The 6,823-nt window shown below is 34.7% G+C and overlaps 1 protein-coding gene across 1 annotated transcript in view; it reads left to right on the top strand.

Annotated features, from left to right (window-relative positions):
• PKHD1 (PKHD1, fibrocystin/polyductin) overlaps positions 1-6,823 on the top strand; it is a 492,125-nt gene that overhangs the window by 374,803 nt on the left and 110,499 nt on the right. The gene's annotated exons all lie outside the window — the stretch shown is intronic.

The following is a 6,823-nucleotide window of genomic DNA, read 5'->3' as shown; positions in this document are numbered from 1 at the left end:
ATATTTTTCTCCATTTATAAGATCCTTGTAAATGAGGACCTTTGCTTCCCCTTAGTTCAAGAGTACCCTTGGCATTGAAACACTCCAGCTATAACTAAAAGAGGGGAAGCAACACCCCACATCTCAAGAGTCAATGTATATACATTAATGTCAAGGTGTGGTACAAAGTGAAATGGAGAAGATAGATGTCGTGGCTGCTAGCTACCCTTGAAACAGTCTCCATCCTGCCAGGGACTGCATAACTTGGGAAAACAATCCTTAAGAGTTCTTTTCTGGAAAGTGCCAAATGGAAAGCAGTCTTGAGCAGACTACTTCCTACATGAGGTCATGATTTCCATATTGTATGTATATCAATTGCATCAGGTCATAAAGGTTTTCCCAGTTTATTCTGAAATTGTCCATTTCATTATTTATTATGGCATGATAACATTCTGTGATATTCATTTACTGTGGTTTGTTTGCCTACTCCTGCTATGATACAGAGTCAAGTGAGCAGAAGTAGTTGAGCAATTAATACACTGATAAAAAATGGAGAACAAAACAACCTTGAAAGACTTTGTACCTATGGTCAACTCAATGATAAACCTGAAGTCCAGAAGGATTAAGATGAAATAGGACACACACCTTCTGACAGGGAGGTGATGAATTTAAAATGTAGAAAGAGACATTCATTTTTGGACCTGGTTAATGTGAGGATCTGTTTTGCTGGACTGTGAAAACAAATACTGAGGGATTTTTTAAATATAAATTTTGGGGAAAAAGTAGTGGGAAGAACAGATTAATAAAAATACTTTTTGTCAAAAATACAAATAATAACCTAAAACTCTATTATGTGTAGCTTGCTTTTCCCCTTAGTATATAACAAATTCAATATATAACATAAAATGTATATTGATTGATGAACTTCTTATTAACAGTTTTCATTTTTATTCCACTTCCTGACAATAAGGGAGTAATGAGTTCATTCCACTCCAGTGCTCCATACCTTAATGTTTCCTACTCTGATTGCTTAGTGATTACAACTTGTGTTTATGGGCAAACTGTTGGTTTTGAATGAATCTTAAATCACAAAACCCAGCAGAGTTCCTTTTCTTCATCTCTAGTCTTTACCCCACCCGTAGTCTTTACTTTCTACAGGGACAACCTATCCATTCTAGCCAACCCCAAGTGTAAGGCAGAGAGAGGGTAGGACAAGAAAAGTAGTCTAACTTTACAAGTATAATCAATACATTACTTGCCTTCTCAAGGCATACTGAAGGGGAGGAAGAAAGAGAATTAGGAACTCAAATTTTTTTAAAAAAATGAATGTTAATTTTTTACATGTAATTGGGAAATAGTTAAGAAAATAAATAACAATATGTTGAAAAAGAGAAAAGTAGTCTAAGCCTATAAGCAAATGTTATTAATATTTATTATTGACTTCCTGAAGAAACTAATTGGATGGAGTCAGATAGAGACTTGTGATCAGAGTTGATGGAGTTGGCACCGACTTATAGGCTGGGTTCAGGCATTTCACTATCATTGCTATCTGTGTCTTCCACCTCTTTCCCTAGAATTAAAAGAGAGAAGAGAAGGCTGGATTGTGCCTGAGAATCACAGAATTATATGAAAATCATGCTTGGAAAGTCTTTTAAAGTGTTTTTTCATTTAAAAAAATATTTTGAAGTTGACAAACATGAATATTACCATATATACAAAAGAGAAAAAGAAAATTGCTTATGAAACCATGAAGCTCCATGATATTCAGCTTATTTCCTTTTTTGAAAGCATATAATACATTCAACAAGTGTTTCAAAGCTATCTTGATAATCTGTATCTTCCCCTGAATTTCCAATTCTCCTTTATGCATTCTTTTAAATGCTTAATTGGTATTCTTTTCTTTTACGAATCCTCCTCCCCTTGACAAAATAAAAAAAAAAAACTGACTTGTAACAAATAAGTATCATAAAATAAAACCAATTCATACCTTGGTCCTGTCTGAAAATGTTTGTATCATTCTTCGTCTCTGGCCAATCACCTGTCTGTCAAGTGAAAAGCATGCTTCATCCTCAGCCCTTTGCAGTCATGTTTGGTAATTGCTTTGATCAGAGTTCTCAAATCTTTCAAAGTTGCTTTTTTTTTGTAATTGTAGTCTTTTTGTTTTTTAAAAAAGGTTTCTATTCTTTTTTGAAAAATATTTTATTTATTTCATTAAATATTTCACAATTGCATGTAAATTCTTTTCATTCTTTTTTCTTAATTTTGAATTCCTCATTCTCTCCTTCCCATTCCCTTCTTGAGAAGGGAACTGATTTGATATTGATTATACACATAAAGTCATGCAAAACATATTTCCATATGTCATGTTGTGAAAGAAAACAGGCAAAAATAAAAACAAGAAAAATAAAGAAAGTAAAAACAGTATGCTTCAATCTGTATTTATAGTTTATCAGTTCTCTTTCTCTGAAGGTGTATAGCATTTTTCATCATGCATCCTTTCAGAATTGCCTTTTCATGATCTTAATCAGACTAGCTAAGTCTTTCACAGTTGATCATTCTTAGAACATTGATATTACTGTGTACAATGTTCTCCTGGTTCTGAATCCAGGATGTGAGGATCAGCTTGCTATTTGGAACTTACTTTACATTACTAGATAGACTATCATCTGAAAGGATGATCTATTGGAAAAATCACTGTATTAAGGATTTTTTTTTAAATTATTCATTTATTTTTAGTTTTTGGCATTCACTTCCATAAGATTTTGAATTCCAAATTTTCTCCCCATCTCTCTCCTCTCCCCACCCCAAGATGGCATGTAAATTGCTATAGGCTCAACATATACATTCATATTAAACCTATTTTCACAATAGCCACATTGTAAAGAAGAATTAGAACTAATGGGAGAAACCATGAGAAAGAAGAAACAGAAAGAGAGAGAGAGAGAGAGAGAGAGAGAGAGAGAGAGAGAGAGAGAGAACAAATAATATGCTTTGATCTGCATTCATACTCCATAGTTCTTTTTCCTGATGTAGACAGCATTTTCCATCATGAGTCTTTTGGAATTGTCTTACATCCTTGCATTGCTAAGAAGAGATAAGTCTGTCAAAGTTAGTCATCCTATAATGTGACTATTACTGTGTACAATGTTCTCCTGGTCTGCTCACTTCACTCAGCATCAGTTCATACAAGTCTTTCCAGGTTTTTCTGAAGTTCTCCTGTTCATCATTTCTTATAGCACAATAGTATTCCATTACATTCCTATATCACAACTTGTTCAGCCATTCCCCAGTTGATGGGCATCCCCTCAATTTCCAATTCTTTGCCACCACCAAAAGAGCTGCTATAAATATTTTTGTACATGTGGGTCCTTTCCCTGTTTTCATGATTTTTGGGGGTATACAGCCCTAGAAGTGCTATTGCTGGGTCAAACGGTATGCACTGGATTGTTTTATGTTATCACTCCTCTCAAAGGGGTCTTTATAAAATCTTCATATCTTTTGGGGAGGTGCTTATTCACATCATTTGACCATGTGTTTATTGGGGAAATGTTTGCATTCCTATATATTTCAATTGGTATGTCTCTCTTCATTTTATGTGAGAAACTGTTTCTTCACAAATTGATTTCATAATTTTTCCTTACACTAAAGTTATTTATCTGCTTTTTTTAGTAGCCAAACTATTGACATATGGAAGGGGGAGTACTTTACAGTTAAATAGTAGAAATCACTATGTCAAAGTTAGAAGGACATACCTATAAAGGGGAAATAGTTTTCCTTTGAGCACTGGATTTGGATTCAGAGAATATAGGTTAGAATCCTGGCTCTGACACTTAGACCCAGTGGGACTTTAAAAAAGTACCTTTATTTTAGGAGGCCTCAGTTTCTTCATCTATAAAATGATGATATTGTACTAAATGACTTCTAAGGTATTTTAGCTCTAAATGCAATGGTCCTGTGAGCCCAAGATCTTACAATTTGTGTTTATATTTAAATTCAATCACAAAATCATAGAATTTTAGAGTTGAAGGGTGCTTTAGAGAATATTCAGTGCAACCTCCTTATTTTACAGTAAGGAAACTGGGATCCAGAGATGGGAAGTGATTTGATTATGGTAATACATGTAATAAGTGGGAGTGCTGAGACTGGAGCCTGAAGTTCTGAATTTTTGTCACTATGTCTAAAGAAATGTGCCCCTTTGCTCCCTTATTTTTTTCCATGGAAAGGTATTCACTTCTTCCAAAATGGCAGGATGGGACTTAAACTGAAGGGACATAGAAATATTTCCTTTTTTCACTTTCCTAAGGAGAACCATGTAGTCATTTTACCTACACATGTTTCCTTCCCATTCCAAATCCACAACATCCTGGAAGTCTATGTTTACCTTAGGCTTAGTTTATATAGATCTCCTGAGAGCAGTTAGGTCCCTACTTGGCACAGAGATTTCCTTTTATTTTTCAAGGAATAGATCTTCTTACAGTCTCTAGGATGGATCAACCACATTGGGGCTCTTTTTATAAACAAGGTAGATTAACCGTTCTCGCATTACAAATACAAAATCAGAAATCACAAGCACTAAGAAAACATATATATATATATATACATATATATATACATATATATATATACATATATATCACAAAGCACATATAATCTTTTAAACTTTCCCCCTGTAGTCAGTACCTCTAGCCCCTGATTTTCATTCTTTTCCCGAATTATAAAGGGTATACATTATTTGTAGATTCAAAGCTCTTTCTAAATCTTAGTTGAGCTGATTGAGTTGCTTGCAAAAGCATGTGATTCCAGTGGCCACCAGACTTTCCTGTGGTTATGCAGGAAGATTTCTTGGGACTCCTATTTTTGGCATTTGCTTGGTTCTTGGCCACTGATGGGATTTGAGGTATTCGCTTTAAGAAAAAGTGGCTAGGAATAATGGGCATTTTAATGACCTATTCTCCAACTCCATAACTGGCTTTCAGAAGAAGAAATGGAAGAGATACAAGAAGTCAGAATTCTCTTCCTTTTTACTCTATTCCTCTTCCCTTTAATCTTTCAGAATCACATTGGCTTTTCAGATTGTGTAGAAGAAATGGGATGTGAGGGTCAGCTTGCTGTCATAGTAGTTTTACAATGATCAAGTTGGTGAACAGGTCTCTTTGGGATCTGGGTGACGTTTAATGCATCTAAAAAGGGCTAAGGAAAGTATTATATCCACCCAGATGAGGAGAGTCACAATAGCTACACAAAGGAACATGGCAGAGATGGGAGTAATGACCAGGCAGCTTTCTATTGGAACTTGGCTCACATGATGAGACAGATGATCATCTGAAAGGATGATCTATTGGAAAGATCACTGGATTAAGTTTTATGCTATCACTCCTCTCAAAGGACCTTTATAAATATCTCCATTTCTCTTTTAATTTTTTTTCATTTTTTCATTTCAAGAAAAGAACATTTTTTCCCCTCATTCGTACATTCTCTCCTCTCTGAAAGGCATTAAGAATTACTTAATGTTTGTAAAGAACTTTGAGTTATTTTGAGAAAGATATTATACATACATATCAGTATAGGTGTGGGTATATACATATATAATTTTGATCTGAGTAATCTATATTTGTATAATGATTATAGTTTTCGAGGAAATTTCATGCATATAAAACTATGACATAAAAATATAGACATTATTAATATGTCTATAATATAAAGGAGGAAACTGTTCTAGAGCAGTGGTTAAGTGACTTGTCCAAGGTCACACAGTAATTAATAAGGTTGGGATTATAACACAGGTCTTTTGAGTGCTGACTATACTTTCCTGTCTTCTACTTGAGGGAGGCTTCATGAAGAAGATGGAACTTGACCTAGACCCTGAAAGACTAATGGAATCTGAGTGGGTCTAGAAAAGTGGTCTAAGCATTCCATGAGGAGAGTACAATAAACACTTGTAGATAAAAATAAGCTTAGGGTATGAAAGAGACATTTGAAAGACAAAGTAATATAATCTTAGAAACGCATTATACATATATATGTATATATATATGTGTATGTATATATAACAATACATATATTATATATATACAATGTTACATATACATATATAACATTACATGTTATGTATATACACATGAAAACGTAGACACCTAACACGTTTACATTTAAATAGAACTATTTAAAATGGAAACAATGAAAAAAAGGAGAGTGAGAGTTGAAGATAATATGGTAGGGACCTCAGACAGCCTCACTATGGATCTCTCTGCCCCTGGGACTTCATTGATTTTTCCTTGGCTTTAATGTTCAAAAGCCCACACATAAGAATTTGAAAGCAGTTGTATCCCTATTTCATGCTCTAGTGGAGGGAAAGGTTTGATGTTACAGGGGTGGACAGGTATAAACTGACCTGGGTCTTCTGCCTGGCCTTGCTCCAGTAACCCTGGCACCTCCATAAATGTTAGGTCCTGGTTCCCATGACTTCTGACAAGGTAAAGATGTAATTAACCAATGAGAGACAAGGTGTTGTTGAAGACTGAGCACCTGATTACTAATTAATCAGGCGTGAGAGCACCTTGTAGATGCATTCACTATTTAATTATAGCAGCCTCACTTGGCAAAGAAGCATATGCTCCCAGCTTAATCTACTGGTTTATACAGACATCAAATTGCCATTATCAGAAAGAATCAGGCCTTTTGATTATTTCCACTAATTTATTGAACACTTAAAATTAATGAACCCCAGGCCTTTTAAATGTGCTCAGTTGGTTTGGAAGATGAGGAGAAAGGGGGGTAGAGGAGGAAGTAAGAGTCTTCATTAGAAAGGATGATTTGGTTAAAGGTAAAGGGAATACATTTTATG

This window comes from Vombatus ursinus, unplaced genomic scaffold (assembly GCF_900497805.2).
Source record: "Vombatus ursinus unplaced genomic scaffold, bare-nosed wombat genome assembly UNPS02004698.1, whole genome shotgun sequence".
NCBI classification, from domain to species: domain Eukaryota; kingdom Metazoa; phylum Chordata; class Mammalia; order Diprotodontia; family Vombatidae; genus Vombatus; species Vombatus ursinus.
This window is presented reverse-complemented; position numbering and strand designations above follow the sequence as displayed.